Below are 19,030 nucleotides of genomic sequence, written 5' to 3' on the forward strand. Positions count from 1 at the left end.
GTGATGGAGGGACAAGCTCTGCACAGCTGGGGCAAAGGAGGGGATGGAGCCACAAGAGGCTCATCTTGGCGGTGCAGGGAGGGGACACAGCCCGGGAGGGCACAGTGGGGTAGGGCAGGCTGTGGGTTGGGGCTTGGGCGGGGGCAGCGCTGGGCTGTTCCCAGCCAGGCTGAGTTTAGGCTGAGAGGCTGTGGCAGTGACGCTGGGAGTGGGGCCACAGGGCCCCACCACTCCCAGCACCGCTGCCATCCATCCCAGGTGCAGCGTGGGCCAGGCCCAGACGGAACAGCCCACTGCAGACTTCCAGGCTGCAGCTGCAGCGCTCCATCCCCTGTGCCCACCAGCCCCCAGAAGCTGGGGGGAGGGGAAGGGGCAGGGGTAGGAGAATGCTGTGCTATGCTGTTCCCACCGGGCCTGGGCTGCATTGAACTCAGCAGCAATGCTGGGAGCAGGGGTTGGTGGGGCTATGCCCCCGCCCTGTGGGCCCACACCCAGCGCTACCACTGCCAGCACCCAGCCCGAGTGCAGCATAGTTAGAAACAGCACTGCCCCGTCCCAGAACACCCCGGCCTGCTCTGTGTGCAGATCTGGGAGCACATACCCTGCTGTGCCCTCTTAGGCTGCAGGCCTCCCCTTCCCACGCCCCCCTGCCAAGATGAGCCGCTTGCAGCTCCGTCCCCCACCCTGGTTATTCAGGGCCTGCCCCTACCCCTATCCCAGCCCCACTCCCTACCTCAGATCTGCTGCAGCTGTTGGTGCTGCCCTGTGTACGAGCGGGGGCCCGTGTCCCCCCCCAATCTGTGTGTGGTGGAGGCAGCTGCCACTCTGGGCTGGGCTTTGGACCCTGAGCCCTGCTGCATGTGCCCCCTGGGCTTCCGCCCCTTCCCTCCCCCACCAGCTGACCCGCTGGTTAAAATTAAAACTAAATTTTAATCAATGCCTATCGCGGCCTTATTAAAACAAAGATTTAATCTGAAACCTGATTTCCAATGTACTCAGCATAACGGGAGTTTTGAGAGCTAACTGTCTTGTGCTACAGGATTGGACCATAAAATCTGTATCCGAGGCAAATACATACAAGGAAAAAAACTTTCTTTCTTTTAAAAGAAATCATGCATACAAGCATGTAAACGAAAATGTTCTATTAACATACAAGTTCATCATGTTTAAAAAAAACTTTTAGTTTAAATAAGTCTTAGCTGTGACATTTGTGAAGAGGCTCAGTCCATTAAAACATACTTTACACTTAAACAGACTGAAAGAAATAAACTTTTGGATGTGGCAGGAGGTGTCACCTGTAATTTGGATATGGGATAAAATATATCCACAAAGACTATGTTACGGAAAAAGGATTGTTTTGGTTTTTTTTAAAGGAAAGACCAAAATTTATAAGTGTGAGTAGTGATTCTGAATACCTCTATTTTTAGATATACAACCTGAGCCTGATTTTCAGAGGATGAATCTTCAGCACTTTTTTTTTTTTTTTTGCAAGTTAGGCCACTTCATTGTTCCTAAACGTAGGTGAGTGGAAACTGTGGCAAATGCCTAGACTCTTTTGAAAATCTTGGTCAAAATGCCTTGTGTTCTAAAGATGAACATTTTCATCCTCTAGAAAACATATTTTTGATCTAAATTATAACAACAGTAAGCACAGATTTATACCACAGTATCATCAGCAGAACAATTTAAACCAATTAATAACTGTCCCATTGTCCTGCAACCAAATTTTTTTTGACAGTCAATATAGCTTTTTGATCCCTCATAAAATAAGCTGCAAGTATAACAAATTTAACAAATAAAATGCAATCAAGTCAGTGAACCATTTCTCCCTCCACATCACTACTGGATGCACAAAATACCACTGATGTCTATTATAGTCATATTAGAATTAGTTGTCATCCTTACGTAAGTATCATATCCCACATTGTGATGCAACGGGAGGTAAAATTATCACTTTAAAAATGAATAAAATAAATGCAAAGACAACTGTGATCAGGCAGAAATCACATTGTAAAAGAGTTTCCTCAAGAGTCTTTATTCAACTAGTTGGCAAACATGTTGCCTGAAGCTACAAAAGCTGTTTTTTCAGCAGCTGGAGGACAAATTCCTGAAACATCTCTGGGTAAATTCATGAAGGAAACAAAGTGCATCACAATAACAACGCACTTCTTGAGTCCTATTTGGCAAACCACTGATCAAAGCATATTTAAAACTGAGGGTGATGAATAGCTAATTACACAACATGCTTTTATGCTGGAAGGTATTAATGTCATATGTCTCTGATCTATAGGCAATCTCAGATCTTATGAAAGCTAAGGAGTATGCTAACCACCCTTCCTTCAGGCTAAGCAGAAGAACAAACTGAGCTCCTTTATGAAGAGACATTAGAAGCCACTATACCAGCGACAAGGCAACATGGAAGGCCAGCAGGGACGTGTCCCAACGAACGTGGACATGCGGTATGTGGCACCACAGACCTGTCTGCAGTGCCACACAACACATGTGCAGGCATTCCCTGTGCTGCTGTGTAGCAGTGGGGAGGAGGGAAGGGGGAGGGGTTGATCCTGGGAGATCCCAGAGTCAAACCCCCCCCAAAAAACGGGTGGCACATGGAATGGCAGCACGTGCTGCCCAAAACCAGAGCCTGGACAGTTGGAGCCACACTGTGGCTGCCAGCCAAGCTTCCTGCCACGGCTGCTACCCTGGGAGGCCCACAAGACCTCAGAGGTAAGGCTGCTGGTGCCAGCACAGTTGCTGGCCCTAGCCCCTCTGCCCCACCTGGGGCCACCTGCTGTATGCCAAAGCACGCATGGCATGGGTGTATCCTGGGGACAATTAACAGTGGCACAAGGTGTGCTGCTGCTACTTGTCCCTGAGGAAACAAACGTCCGGGCTCATCTGGACGTACCCTGGGGGTTTACCTGGGAGCTGACTGTGACCTGTGAGCAGGGCACTGAATGACTGCACTTTGTGAATGTCTGTTAAAGCAACAGAGAAGTCTGCAGAAAGCCAAACAAGCAATTCTGACCACGACCCTGACAGTAGCACAAAGGCGGCCAAAAGGGCAGGCCTGAAAATGCCTGCTCTTGTTTGATCCTACAGCACTTAAGGAAACAGTGGTGAACTTACTAGTGTCATGGAAAGAGCTAACACCCTAATTAAGGGGTCAGCAATATACAGCCCACGTGCTGGATCCAGCCCACAAAGCCAGAGGGCTTTTCCTCTGGTCCTACTCATGCCAGGGCTGGGCAGCAAGGAGCTGCATGACAGCCACATGGCTGCCACTTCTCCCCCAGCACAGCCTTCCCCCCCGGCTGCAGCATGGGCACAGCTTCCAGCCAGCAGAGAACTGAGCTGGGGGTGGGCAGCTTCCAGGTGCGCCTGTGCTGCAGCCAGCAAATCGGGAGCAGCTCTGGCAGAGCAGATGCAGCTCCCAGATGTCCCAGCCCAGTTTCTCACTGTCTTGAAGCTGTGCTCATGCCCCAGTTAGTGGGGAAAGTGGGGTTTGGCTGGGAGAAGCAGCTTATAAATGCTGGCAGCTCCTGAACTCATGTATGTGAAGGACTGAACTTGTACATATCACATATACGCATACACGCACATTTGACAGAGAAATCCCTAGATTCCAATCTCATCATTACTTATGCTGTAAAATCAAAAGCTAAGTCATGCCAAATTAAAACATCCAGCTTAATTCAACCTTAAATGTTGATCCCTGTATCTATTCTATGATATGCATAGATTATGATACTAATTTTACTGACTACATCCTCATTTTTCATAAGGATGCCTACTTCACGGCTTTTTTCACATAACACGATTAACCTGTAGAATATATCATCACAAAATATAATTATTGACAAGAGCTTAGTTAGATTAAAATAAAAATTAGAACTGTATGTGTCTAATGAGAGCATACACAGTTCTACAATTGGGAACAAAGATATAAATCCTCAGATTTTGAAGTATAAGTTTTCATAAAACTCCCTGAGGACAGAAATAAATCTTATCCTTTGGGAAGATTTTCCATAATTGTCTCCCCCCACCCCACCTTTTTTTGTTTGTTTTTTGCATTTTCTTCCGATGCATTTTGTCGGTCCATTGTCAAAGACAGGATACTGAACAAAACTGGGAATCATATTTTTATTAAAAAACCCTCATTTGGAAAGAATTGCAAGCTGATTCCAAATAATGTTCAGTCACTTCAATAAAATCAATTATAATTAATGGATTTGTAACACAGCTATAAAAAAAATATCACCATTAATTGCTAGTTTCAAATACACTTTTGTGCTCCTATGCAACAAAATACTTGGAATTTGAAATAAAACTCTGCACACTAATACCCAAAATACAGTGAACTCATATTATTAAAGTCACATATCTCCCAATCTAGCACAAAAGCATGCAGAGGGAATAAATTAATAGACATACTGCTAATAGTCACAAAGCCCAAGCATTCCCCCTTTTACAACCTACAGGATAGTTAACAATGCACGGAAAAAAAAGGAGTCAAGATCCAAGTTCCCATTTCCACAGAGGACACCTTGCAGTGTAGAAGACAAAGGAGTGAAGAGACTTGGATAACCACCAAAGAAGAAGGATGGCGGCACTTAATCTGCACACAGAACTAATTTGTTTATCAATGACTTTCTACATGATTACTGATATTTTGAAAACATTATGGGTAGCAAGACATTTCTACTCAGAACAGATAGATTACTGGAAGAATGTCTATGCGATGCTCATTATTCTTGTCCTCCCTCCCTCACTCTCTCTCTCTCCCCTTTGGTTCAATTGGAAAGAATATGTTTCATCTTTTGATGCTCCCCTTTTATTTTCTCCCGTTTTGGTAGGACAGTTTTCTCCTTCACGCTATAGCAATAGCATTAAACGCTCATAAAACAACACTTCAAAAAAATACTAGCCATTGCTTTTGTTATACTTGGGGCTTATTTTATCTGGATAATAAACTTTCAATTCACATTCTTCAGCATGTTATTTGCTAGTATTTTGCTGGAATTCACAAGTACCAGTAGGAAACGTTATTTCTGGATCGCCGGTGCTGCAGTTTTTGAAATATTACTATACAGGTTTTTTAAAAAGACAACAAACAGAAAAGATATTGTAAAAGTAGCCTTCACCCCAAATAATACATTTATACCATAAGAATGTGAAAGCCACAAAAAGAAAAATGCCCAGCAGTTCATTTATCATTGTCACAGCCCAGGTTACACAATAACATGTAGGAGGACTTGATCACCAACATCAATGAAAACAATTATAAGATTATCATTAATCCTTGAGAAATGATCAAATGAGCATGAAAGAGATAAAAGGATATAATATAAATCAGGCTGCAGAATCTCTTCTGTACCAATCTAAGTAATAAGTGGTCATCAATTACAGGACCCCTATGTTCCCTGTGTTCTTGTGCTAAACTGCTGAATAAGCACAAAACATGCTGTGTTAAAGAGGAACAGAGGTGATACTTTCAGCTAGCACAAGGGAAACATTACTATTATTTTCTCTTGTGCTTTACGTATTCACTAATTTTAGAATGAATTCTAAAAACATTTTTTTAAAAGCAGCTAATTATACACAAAGTCTTTTACAAAGTCTTACAAGCTTCAGAGCAAAATAGCCTTGCTACCTTTCTAAAACAAATGTGTCTGAAAATACAGGGCTTGATTCTGCTCTCTCTTTGTTCTCTATATACCACAAGCATCTTGGGTGAAGTCAGTGGGGTTAAAATTGGTGCCTGGAAAGGACTAGGTTCCTACACTGGATTTCTCATGCAAGTATTTGCATTACGTAACTAAGAACAAAACGAAACTGGATTTATGCAGGATGGAACCGTAAATAAAGTAAAGAACAGAATGGTCCCTTGATAGGACTGAAAGAGCAATATCAAATCTCCCTACTTAGCAGAATCAGAGTTTTGCTAATAGGATACCAGAGGGAAAGGGCAGGAAGGAGGAGCTTGGGCTTCATGCTCAGAGGCACCAGAGCTGGGCTGAATCCCAAACTGTAAATGTTATTGTTGAACAAATTGTACTAAGTTCTGCAGAAAACACCTTCCAATGCAATGAGGATTTTCTAAGTACATCAACTGTTCATTATAGATGAGATCCTTGACAAGTTATGCTTCACTGAATTGAAGCATTGGCATCACTGACACCAAGACTGGATTTGATCCTCTTATGCTTAGAAAACCAACTCCTGAATCACTGTACCAGCACAATAGAAGTAAAGAACTCAAGAGACTGAGTCTATTTTAATTCTAAATTGATTTGTTTAGTTTTCTATGGGTGCATCTACACAAGACGTTTAACTTTGCATTAGCATAGTTTACTGTGAAGCAAGCACATGTGCCTGCACATGCACATGCTTGCTGGGCAGTAAACCTCCCTAACACCAAGTAAATTTGCTACCTGCAAATGCACATATCAAACTTACTCAACATTAGTAACAGCACCATAGTGCTCATGTAGCAAAATCTGCTCCCGGTCAGCTGTCTACCAGGGGGCAAGAGATAGTCCTTGCCCAGGCTCCTGTGGCAGAGCCTGCCTGGCAGCAGGCAGCTCCCATGGGCAGGGAGCTATGTCCTCCTGCCCAGCAGCAGGAAGCTCCAAGCCCCTGCTCCCAGATCATGATCAGGGAGTGGGGACTGATATCCTAATCTCAGATAAAGGTCTCCCAGCCCAAGCCCCATGACCATGGAGCTTGGGCTGGAAAATAAATGTCTCCCAGCAGTGGCGGCGTCACGGAGCCAGCACTCCCTGCTGGCAGGGACTGGCAGTCTGTTCTCTGCCCAGCTCCACAAGTGCATTCGTGAAGCTGAGCAGGGAACCAGCTCCTCAGCCCTCACCCTGCATGCCCAGGTGGGGACAATGTCCCTCTGCCCGGCATCAGGGAGCTTCCAGGTCCCACTACCTAATCACGATCATGGAGCAGGGGCTGGGAGCTTGTTCCCAGCCCCCACTCTTCAAACGTGGAGCTGGGACTGGGAACAAGCTCAGTTGCAATTGTGGAGCAGGGGCTGAGAGCTCCTTGCATGGGTACAGTTCCCCGCCCAACCTGGAGCTGGCTGGAACCTGCCCCTGACTCAGACAGTTCCCAGCCAGCTCCAGGCTCCACAGGGAAGCACGTGCAGCCTGGGGACTGTCCTGTTTCAAGCAGTCCCCAGCCAGCTCCAGGGCTACACATGCAGACTTCCCCATGCAGCCTGGGACTGGCTGGGAACTGTGCAGGTCAGGGGCAGGTTACAGCCCCATGTCCCACTTGGGATGATCAAGGCATGGGGCTTGGAAAAAGCTGAAGAGGTGTGGTAGGACTCAGCTCCCTGCCCTAATCCACCAATGGGGCAGCTAGCAACAAGCTAGCTGCTAGCTGCCCCACTGGCAGATTGAGTCAGGGAGCTGGGACCTGCCCTTCCCCTGCAGCTCTTTCCATGCCCTGTGTCTCTGATCAGGGAGCCAGGGCCAGGAACTGTGTCCTGGCCTGGTGCTCTCTGCCACCCCTGGGCTAGCACCCGAGGGAGCCTGTAGCTCCCCCTGGTGGCGGCAGGGGTACATTGTTGGGCTGCAGGGACCTGGGATCAAATCTGCTCCCTAATCCTCACGTTTAGACATCTACCCAAAAACCCTTACTGTGCAGCATTTTACTGCACAGTAAATCTAGGCTGCAGTAAATGGATATATAGATGCACCCTATGGTTACAAATAAGCATTTGTTGCACTCAGTTTAGGTTTAGGCAGATTACTTTAAGCTGCCTGAATTTAACCCAAAGCAGTGCATGGAGGCATTTGCCACATCCAGGAGTAGGGCAGACAGCCTGATGAAAGTAATTCAGGGTGGGGATGAGGAGGAACTAGTGAAATTAAGGATGATGGGCTAGCAGGTCCAGTGGAGTTGGTGGGTCCATAACAGGAGGGGTAGTTGGGGCCCTAAAAATAGCTGTCACAGTTGGGTATTAGGAACAGCATGGCCCCAGGCCTGGGGCAAGTGGCTAGACTTTCCCAGCTCTGGGGATGTGCTGTGAGCACATACAGGCATTTATTCACTAGGTCTGGTTAACTCTTTATCATTCAAAAGTTAGTTCACCTCCTGAGATGAGCTTAGATTGGCCACACCATTAAGCCCTACAAAATGCCTGCACAACTGGGCATTTAGATCAACCTAACCTTGGTTGGGTCACTTTAAATGTAACACTAGTACTTATCCTGTAAGATATGAAAGCTGCAGATCATTTCTAAGTAATAACAAAAACTGCTACACATAAGACAGATAAAAAGAGAGACACCAAGAATAGAAAACAATGCAAATCTCTGGAGCTGGGAAGTTACTGGACAATTAGAACTCAAAAATATAAAAAATTATTGCCCAAACTATTCAAAGCAACTTGCTACCTGGGTTACTTCAGGTTTTGCGTGCTCAGTGTGAGACTTCTTCAAGTGACCAGATTTCTGCAAAGCCAACCTACTGAAAATGAGAACTCAAAAATTGTGCCAGTCAAAATCATCAAGTACTTTTGAAGATCTTGACTATTATTATTAAGAATTTGTATCAGAGTAGTTTCTGTGGTGCAAATCACCATACTGGTAGGCCTAAGTACAGACAGTCAAAAAGCCTAAGGCTGAATTGATTCAATCTTTTCAGCTGAGGTTGAACCGCGTAGATTGAACTGATAAGCAAGTGAACAGACATTCACTTTTGCTTCTGGAAATGCAGTCACCTGTCTGCAGTGGCCCAAGGCAGAAGCTGCTGGGGTGGGTGCTAGGGCATGCCTCCCTGCTCCACTGGAGCAGATAGCTTGCACCAAGGCTAGCCCACCTACCCTGTGAGGGGAGATTGGTGGGGAGGTGCAAAGCATCCTAAGATGCTGGGGGACTATGAGTTGACTTGAATCTGGAGGGGATCTGTGACAGAAGTTCAATAAACCGATTTAACCTGAACCAGTTAAGTCTGAAAGTACGTCCATCAGGTTTATCTTAAACAGGTTTAGGACATTATGAAAACAGTTTATGTACACTGATTTTCTGTTGTGTTATAGAGTTGAACTGGTTTCTGATCACTTGTACCAGTTTGTGTGCAATTTCTGTCCCTAGCCTATATGTCTACTTGTTGTATAGATGTATAGGTAGAGGAAAATCAAGCCTGGGATTTTCTTTGACTATGCCTTCCTTGAATTACAAGCAAGTGAATGGAGAAGCGGAACTATGTTTTGCCCAAGCTACACCATTGTCTGACAGAGCCAGCAGGTACATTACACTTCATCCATATTTTATTTGCATCAGCAACTTCTGCTATTATCTACAATATCATCAGACTGTAAGATTTACTGCACAAAAATAATTTCCTCCACACGTTAGACCGGCTGATAACTGATAACTTCAGTTTTAGGACTTGTAGTATTAAATTTATTACTGGAACTTTGTTCTTTGGGTTTTGCTTTGTACTTCACTGGGCTATTGAGCATACTTATTTTTTGGAAAATAATTAATCCATTATTTAATACCTCTTACACTATTGGTGTTTCATGATTCATTGTGTATCTTTATCAAAGATTCCATGTGACAGTTAGGGTTTAGCTAGAACCTGCCAAGTATCAAGCAAGTTTCTAGTTGTAGGAGTGATGAGGTCTTCTTACAGATTTCTCTCATTACAATGGATGAATCAGGAAAAATACCAAATGTATAAAATGTCATATGTTTGATTGTGCCTTTTTTCTCACGCAATCTTAAATTGCTGCTCATCTTCTTGGATCAGGAACAGGAACTATACCTATCTCTTTGGCTCCAATTCTGTGCAGCAGTGTCAGTTTAATAGCTGCGGTAGCAGACATGGATGGAAAGAGGAAAAAACACTACAACTGCCTAGCAGCCATCAATTTCAAGGATGCTAAAAGCAGCTGTGAAACTTACTAGTAGTCTTCAATTCCAGCACTGCTATTAAGAAGCCATGAAACTATCAGCTGAATGATTAATGAGTCTGCCAGTAATGTGAATGGCATGATAACTGATCTGTGAAGTGGCATAAGGAGGTGTAAACAGCTGAACATACCCTGTGCCTGCATGAACTAGCTGTGCAGCTAAGCACCTTAAGCCTTTAATATTGAAATCAACTGGAGATGGCAAATGGCTTGCACTATTAGCATGATTTAAAAGTGTCCCCATATTAGTTATGAGTGTCTTGGGTAACTTTTATATGTGGTACATTTCTGTACCAGTTCAGAGCTCACAAAATACTGAACCCTGGTATAAATTCATGGAAGATAAGAGAAGAATTCCCTGAACGCAAAGATGCTAATACAGGATGAATTTGGCCTAACATTTTCACTTGTGAATGCTTGCATACATGGGGAATGCTAGAGCATGGCAATTAGAGAGCTCCAGTTGTCTCCCACGTCTCATGTATCAGCGCCCCCACACTTCAAAATGGCGGCGGGGCTGCTTTATCTCAAGCTCGCTCTTTCAGAGCATCTCTAATTAAAGCTCCCCTCCCCCTCAACTTCTGGAGGACATGTATATATGCCCAGAGGTACTAAATTTAATGATCATTAACTAAAGCACTTTTATGTACATGAAGGCACACCCAGTGTAACATATGGAAAGATGTAGTATCAATTATCAATCTTTGGTAACTGTATCTAAATGGTATGGTGACTAACTAACTATCAGTCCTTGAAATCACAACACTTTGAAATGTGCTTACACAGCCAACGATTTACTGAGGAAAATTAAATCCAAATAACTTCAACATTCACTATGCATGGTGTTTTTAGTGTTTGATATGCATTTCCTATGTGTATTCAAATCAGCTGTCTTTTTATTGACATAGATGTTAGCAGTTCTCTCATAGTGTAAAGCTCTAACTACATGAATGTTCAATAAAATAAAATAAAATAAATTCACAAATTCAGGCAGCTCAAACCATGGGAATTTTACCAAACTCCTAGAAATACAAAAAATCATGTTTGTATAGACACTAAGCGTAAGAAATTAAATGCCCTGGGGTTAACTGTTTTTCAGAAAGTTTTAGGCTTCTGTAAGAAGAGCTTTCTAATGCAATTTTCTCCTCAGCCATAACCACAGGTTCTCTACTAGGATACTATAAAATTGTTTCAGATACATGAATTATCCAAAAAAAAAACCCCCAAACTACAAACATCTTCCTGTTTTTTAGTTGATTCCACTCTGTTATTGTATTCATAATTATTCGAGGAAATCACATTTATAAATCTAGCTACCCTAATAGGAAGCAAAGAAGTTATAGGAATATATTAATTAATTAGGAAGCATCACAAAGAGCATGTCCATGCAATAACTACTATAGTTATGTTAACAGGTCTCTCACTGGGACCTTAAATTGGCTAAAGACAACACCAGCAATTTAGTAATCAGCTCTCTCAAGGAAGTGCTTTTGCATGTACTTTATTGCAAGAAAGTGCAGAAGCCACCTGGTTTAAAGAAACTGTTCTTACAATTCAAGCTAAGAATAAAAACAAAAAAATTGAAAGGAAAAATCCTTTCAACCTGTTTGGTAGCTTTACTTTCCCTTAAGTTGGCCACCTACTTTTTCTGAGGCCTATCCACTTTCATTTTCCCTGACTTTTATAGAGCACCATCATGTGATTAGAGTCAGCCAAAAAGACTTTCTGTGGTTGGTTTATGGACTTCTGTTTATATGCATTTGGGAAGCCAATGCTTTACATTCACATTTTGATATATGGGTCTCTGCAATGTGTCTTGAACACAATTCAGTAAATAGTATTCGTTGCAGGTTGGAAATGTGCTTTCTCCAAAGCAAGAAAAGACAAAAGTTTTCACAAATTATGTTCCATGTGCATAGGAGTTCACTTTTCAGTATATTTAATGTAAACATCACTGTTCTGGTCCTCATATTTGCAATACATTTCATACTGATAGTTACATAACGGATAGGTATTTTACAAAGAGGCATCGTACAGAAGTTGGAACACCTGGGGTGATTATTATTGGCTAGCAACGTTAAAAAAGAAGCTTCTTAGGAAGCAGAATCATATGGAACTTCCTGGCAGGTATCTAATTTGGCAAGTGGTCCCAACTTTTGGTTATCCTGTTTGTTTCGGACAAGTAAAAAGCTACATGTTCCACTGCAATTTAACAGCTCATCTAAGCCTTTCTCTTCTTCCCTTCTAAAAGCTTTTAAATTATGGCTCCTTGTAACCAACTTCAAAGTCAGCGGCTCCCTGTTTCTCAGAACCCTGGCACCTCTTACGTTTCTGCTGGGATTCAATTGTTGATCGTACTACAAGTAGCAACTGGTCACATGTTCACAGAATTTCTGGCGACATAAAATAATAAACCTGCCACTACGGTATTATTCAAAAAATCTGTAATATCTTTGTGGCTGGTTTGTATGGTACTGTCATTTGAATGTGTGGTGTGCCAGCACCTGATTGTCAACACCATGACCTGGGCAGGCTCAGTTCTGAAACCCAGCCCTGGTGCTGATAGTCAGATGATCGGATGGGTATCTGGCTACCAGAACCTCCACCTTAAAGAACTTTGCTCTGTAGTTTCCAAAAGGGTTTTTAAGATGCTAGGTCCCAGCAAGCCTCAGGGTACTGGAGGGGAGGGGGGAGGGGGGGCTCCAGGGCCAGGGACACAGCTCCCCATTCCCCCCATTAGATCCTGAGGATAAGACAGGGGACAGCTTGAATCTGAAAGGGAACAGGGCTACCTCTTACCGAATCCTGATGCTCAGCTGAGCATTGGGGTCTGGCAGAAGGCAGCCCTTGGGGAAGGGACACCCCACCTAATTGGAAGGACTGGCTGGAAGCAGCCCCAAGTCCCAAACCCAGCTGCCCCTTGCTTAATCCCCAGACAATACCAGATGGGCAGCTGGGGGTGGGGGAAGCTTCTCCATTTCCCACTGCATTGCTGTTTTCAGGGGTATCCGACACATGCAGTGGGGGAGGGGGAAAACTCCCTCAACCCTAGCGGCACTCAAAAAAAACACCCAGCACTGGCAGTAAAGGATGAAGGCACTTTCCCATCTCCCACTGTTTGCACAGCTATCTCTTTAAGCTGGTGCTTGCAGCTGGGGATCAGAGAACCTTCCCCCATCCCCTGCTGCATTGTAGGGGGCACTGTGAACCTAACGTTGGGGAGCATCTCCCTGATATCAGGCTTTTGGTACCTGGTACTGTTAAAACAGTTGGCCGGCATCACCCAAGGTGTGCAGCTCCATATCCGCCTTTTAACGAGTTGAGGCACTGTGAGCACTAAATCTGAAAGTCTCTCCAAAGCTAGGCTTGCTGTATCCTGGAACTTTAAAAAGCTGGCTTGCGGTTTGGAGCCCCAGCTTCACACCCCTTTTTTGCAGTCTGGGTGCCCATGGAGGCAGCAGGTGAAGAGTAAGGAACTGCTGCTTCCCCAGCCGCAAGTGCCCAATATACTTTTTTTTTTTTTGTTCAGGGGAAATGGCTTTGATTCATATAGACCCTTAGTATCTTTATCATAGACCTCCAAATCAACTGACTCCTATTTCTGTGAATTACCTCTGTGTGTCTGGAAGAAAAGGGAAGTTATTGATTTCTACCTGTTTACTTGTATCACAGACAAAAGCAACCTGAAGAACCGTAACATTTCCACAAATGTCAACCTTCTTTCACAGTTTGTGCTATCTAGTAATGAAATATGAAAAGTGTAAGAAACTTTCCCTTTACTACATCTGTAAATTAAAAAAAAATACAATTCATCCTGTGTTATATGCTAGAACCATTACATAACAGTTGATTAGAAAAGTTCTGCACTTGCAACAGTGAAACCCTTCTCTTATCGCCTTAAAACTTTCATGAAATTGTGTTAATTGAGTCATTTTTTGGAAGCAACAGATAATAAAATGCAACTGCAAGAACTTGGAAAACTGAACAGAGTCAATGAGTCACTTGAAAGGTATATTAGCAATTAATGAAAGAATGATTCCACATCCTTACTTTGAGTTAGTACCCTTTAAGCTTTTTCTCAAAGAAGCCACAGCAGTCCTCCAGCACCCCAAGGTGCTTTGCCCCCCCCCACCCCCCCCAGAGAGAAAATGTCATTTCTTGGACTCTGCTGCTCCAACCCAGCAGGCAGAAGAACACACCCTCTTCACAATCCCACACTAGGCTGCAAGGAGACACAGGCTGACCATGAGCACTCTGGGTCAGCCAATCAGAACTGACCCATACACTGCTACCATCTGTCTCCAAGCAGGCTAAGAGATTCTACACAGCACTCTGAGATGTGTATACTGTACCCTGTGTGCTTTTTAAGGGTTCAGCCTTCAAATATCTGTTCAGGTGTCTCCGAGTAAGTTTTTCTACTGTGAAAACAAACCTGGGAGAATTCTTTCAGATCATTCGAACGTGTATGTGGCCTAAGCTGCTCTAAAGGAATGTCCACATTGATCTTTGCTCAATTTGGTTATATTAAAAATGAATAAGTAGATAAAATTCAACTTAAGTTCTCTCTCCCAGTTTGTCAACTGCTGGCATTCCTAGGTCATGCCTGCCCAGCATAAAAAATAGATTCTTTTTTTCTTTTTAAATACTCACAAGAGTGCACTTTCTACCTTTCTGTATCTGCATGGAGTACTATCTCCACTGGCCATAGTGGAGATAACAGCAGCTACCTTACGTTTTCTAAGGAATATGCTAACAAAGTGTAGCATTTCAGGAAAATACTGCCAGCTTGCTACATACCTCCACAAGATTAACATTTGTTCAGTCATGGCTCTTTCACATTTCACTTGCTCTACCATATACAAACTATTCCTCCACACAGAATACACATATCTAGTCTCTATTATTATCCAGTAATCTAAGTGATTATTCAGTGTTTCCTTATCCTCTCAGTCTGGCCAACGTACTCCATAATCTTTATATTAATTTTACCACTGTAGGCCATTATGAAATCGTTCCCTCTTTTAGCATGTCTCAGGTAGCCTCAAGACAAAATATCCACTTCTCTTTACCAAAAGTACCTTTGAGAGCCTATACACATGCAGGGCGGCTGCTCTGATGTGCTGCAGTTACAGCGCATTGAAGCAGACTCCATTAATCAAGTCTGGTAATTATTGTGCTCTAGCAGACTCCAGAATCATGTGCATCAGTGTCCCCATGCTGAAAAATGGCCAACAGGAGCACTTTAACTAAAGCTTGTTCAACTAGCTTTAGTTAAAGCACCCCCACCACCATTTTTCAGAGTAAGGACACTGATGTATGTGATGCTCCAAGCTGCTCTAATTAAAGCACACCGCCCCACCCCTCAAACTGCTGGAGTACATCTACAAATGGCCTTTGATTTGCTGCAAATAAAATCAAAAAGCCTGTCATTTTCCCCTGTTCTTATTCCATCCTTACAGTACAACTGAAGATAAGAACCTTCTCCACTGGCACTAAAAATGTCTTCCAAATTCCTTGGCGACACCTACAAGGTCCATGTATGCTCATAAACCTGTTCAATGGAAACAGGAGTCGGAGACATCACTCATTTCTGTGTGTTAGCATGATAAACCTCAGCTCTCATTTCATTATTATCCTTAAAAAAAAAAAACCACTCACACATGACAACTGTCCTGTCCTCTTCCCTGGGCTCTTGAGTTGCGGTCTTCACTCTCATTCCCCACCGTCCAATTACTTTAATAGTATCTAAATGATCTAAAAAATCACTCGCAGATTTTCCTTGCACTCTAACACACAGTTCTCATAGAATCTTAAGGGCCCCACTGCAACACATTACAACTAGTAGTATTACATTTTTAAATGCTACACATCAATCATCTCTGACATGCTTGCATTATACACCTCCCTGACTAGAACCATTAGCAGGATTCCAACCCAAGGGTTGCCACCCACCAAGAAGTTCAATTGAGGCAGCTGGCAAGGTGCCTTCTTTTGCCAGTTTCCTGTGAGCAAATTAAGGAGAAAGGTGTCTGAGGGGAGCTGACAAGTTTCAGCTTCCTGAAAAGACTTTAGGAGTCTCCTGAAAAAATACATATAGTGTAAATTAAGTACCTTTTCTATTTTTTATTTCCATTTTTTAATACGAGACATTTTACAAATAAGATTAGCAAAAGCAAGAGTTTTAGAATGATAGGCACCAATTGACAATTTTCACATTTCAATTTTTTTTCACTTTCATAATGTGTATCATGCTATTTTGACTTCTTGGCAAGCAGAGCCACTTCCAATGACAGAATAACTAATGATACACCAGTTCTCCAAAGGAAGAACCCTTTAATGTTTCCCATTACACTCAAGGTGGTTTCAGGGCTCAGCAGTAAAGGCTCCATTCTTTCTTCAAACTGGTAGATAGGAGAAGATTGGCCCTTTCAGTCAGCAATCAAAACCAAAATAAATGAATAAATAAAAATTTCTTGGCATTATTATTCTCCATGTACTTACTTATTCGGTCACCAAAGTGCAGCCTTTGAGAGCAGTAGACATCACACATCTCTTTGTAAGAAGACAGTCCGTATTTAAAAAACACATTCATTGCTTTTTTCATCTTTATGCTCTACTCAATGTTCCATTCAGTGTAGTGATATACAAAATGAGTCAGTAAAAGCATACTGTTAGCCTAAGGAAAGAGTTAACTAATATAGAGACTGTTATGATTTATTCTTGCAAGTTTATACGGTAAAATGTAATTGAGGAGGCACCTTTTTCATTGCTCTATATTCTTAAATGTTAGTAGATCTGAAAATAAGGCAGCCATTTGTTAAAGCTCTTGTGAGGACGGACAAGCATATCATTTTATTCTCACTAAGAAACTAGATAATAGTTTATCTTAGTATCACAATAGGTACCTGACCACATACAGCAGTACTACAATCCACAATCAGATTCAAACGGGTATGTACTCTGATGAATTTTGACAACCCCTGCATTCATTGACAGCAGGCATTAAAATGGTCTGGTAGTTACGTGAGCCACACTGAGGAAAGAAGGAAGACTTCTGTACTCTCTCGTCAAGTCCCTGGCATCACCCTCACGGCCAACCTCAAAGAACAATAAAAAGCAATAGCTCAAACAAGAGTTCAATTGCTATTGAGAAGCTAATGTTGTGCAATAAATCTGGTCTTGTGATAAGCAATCGCCAGATTTTGCATAGATTTAAAAAAATTAAAAATAAACATTCAAGATGTTTTGAATGGCAACATGTCAGGAATACCTTACTGTATTTAAACTATAGCATTAGAAACCTTGTGCTAAAATGTATTTTACAAATAATAATTTCTGCGTACCTGATACGCCCGTGAAGTAGATGAGTAACCAACCATCAGTAAAACTTTTAACACATGGGAAAACGGACACAGAAATTAAGCAACTTTTTAGGGTTAATCCATAAGCAATTGCAAAACTGGGATTAAAAAATTACAATTTCTCCTTCACATGCTTCTGCTAAACTAGGCATTTTTCGCAGAACATGAATGATGTACTAGTCCTTTGGATACATTTCTCTTAGCATCATAACTCTCTGCAAAGCACCCACTCAGACTGCATATTTCTGACAGGAAGCACATCTTTCCTAATCAAGATTTCAGTTCCAATTTCATTATAAAATTGCTTTTCCATAGTTATTTGCGAGAAACAAGTTCAGATGTGTGTGCACACATGCACACACATATATGTATCAGTTCAATACATTAGCAAACCTCTTCACTTTCAAGGTATCTTCGGGTATTTCCTATGGCTAAAAATGAATCAATGTAAGAAACTGTAGAGTCAGCATACTGCCTTATCCCGATCAAAAATGTTACTTTTTAAAAGCACAGGCCTGGCTGTGTGGGTTTTCACAGTGCTTTGTGAAGCAGTAAAGATTTGTGAAAGCATAAGAGTATGACAGGAAACAGCAGAAAAATATTTCCCATTCTTTCATGAGGTTCTTCTATAGTTAAGGATTCTCACCATTTCTTCCCAGTTTCATCCATCTTCTGTGCCATGTTTTAACACAGTAACCACCATTCTGTTTGAGCTGAATCACAAGATGCCAATGTGAAAATTAAATGCATTGCTGTATGGCTGTAGTACCCATAAATCCAATTTGGACTTACAGGATGTTCAAGATGTATTATCCATAGGCATTACATTTTCAGCTGTCCATGCTCTGAGTACCCAAACTCCCTGGGTACTAATTAAAGGTTACTTAATCAAGGGGAGAATGGCATAATAAGAACAAATGGCAAAATGCTGCAGCCAACCAAATTCAAATTAGGCAACACATTTTTCACAATTCAGGTGATTACCCACTGAAACAAAGTACTAAAGGAAGTGGTAAATTCACAATCTCTTGCCTTTTAAAAACCAAGAATAGATGCATTTCTAGAAGATACACTTTAGCCAAAACAGAAGAACATGAATGTTTCTAGCTCGATTTAAAAACAGTCTACAACACTGTTAAATAAGAGCTACATTACCAGAAGCAGGTACAACTCCTATCATGATTAACAAGAGCCATGCAGCTGAGCATATGGTCTTCCTAATTTAAAAATCTGGAGACAACAAAAGAATTATAGTAAAAATAAAGAAAAATGTGGTTCTTTGAAAAAAGAAAAAAAGAAAGAAAAAGTCTCTAAATAATGATCTGTATATTCTGTGTTAACAGACTGAATATTGTGCTTCAGCTCGGTTATGTTACCTGAATATAATAAACTATTATTCTTGCACAATCTCCAGACTCACTGAAAAGAAAAATTGATGATGGTTTGGGAATCAGAATTTAGATGCTTTCTTTACCTTGAAGGTAAATCTGAACCTTCCTCGTATAATCATTTTATATAGAAATGCATTTTGTTATATTAATCTGCACTGTGAACATCTGTCTTTTGTTTTTAAATAATCCATGATATATGGTCAGAATATTGGATCATTGCTTTCAGGTGATTAATAGCTTGGAATCACAGCTTTTGTAGTTATTAAAACCAACTGTTGCCACGGGCTACACGAAAAACATGCCTTTGGACCAATATCATTACACTGTGGTCAGAATAGCAGTGG

The 19,030-nt window shown here is 42.1% G+C and overlaps 1 protein-coding gene across 5 annotated transcripts in view; it reads right to left on the minus strand.

The window, feature by feature from the left end:
- ATRNL1 (attractin like 1) overlaps positions 1 to 19,030 on the minus strand; it is a 1,104,086-nt gene that overhangs the window by 764,162 nt on the left and 320,894 nt on the right. The window lies entirely within an intron of this gene.

The sequence above is a fragment of the Crocodylus siamensis genome, chromosome 7, assembly GCF_052110815.1.
Source record: "Crocodylus siamensis isolate JL-2025a chromosome 7, ASM5211081v1, whole genome shotgun sequence".
Lineage (NCBI taxonomy): Eukaryota > Metazoa > Chordata > Crocodylia > Crocodylidae > Crocodylus > Crocodylus siamensis.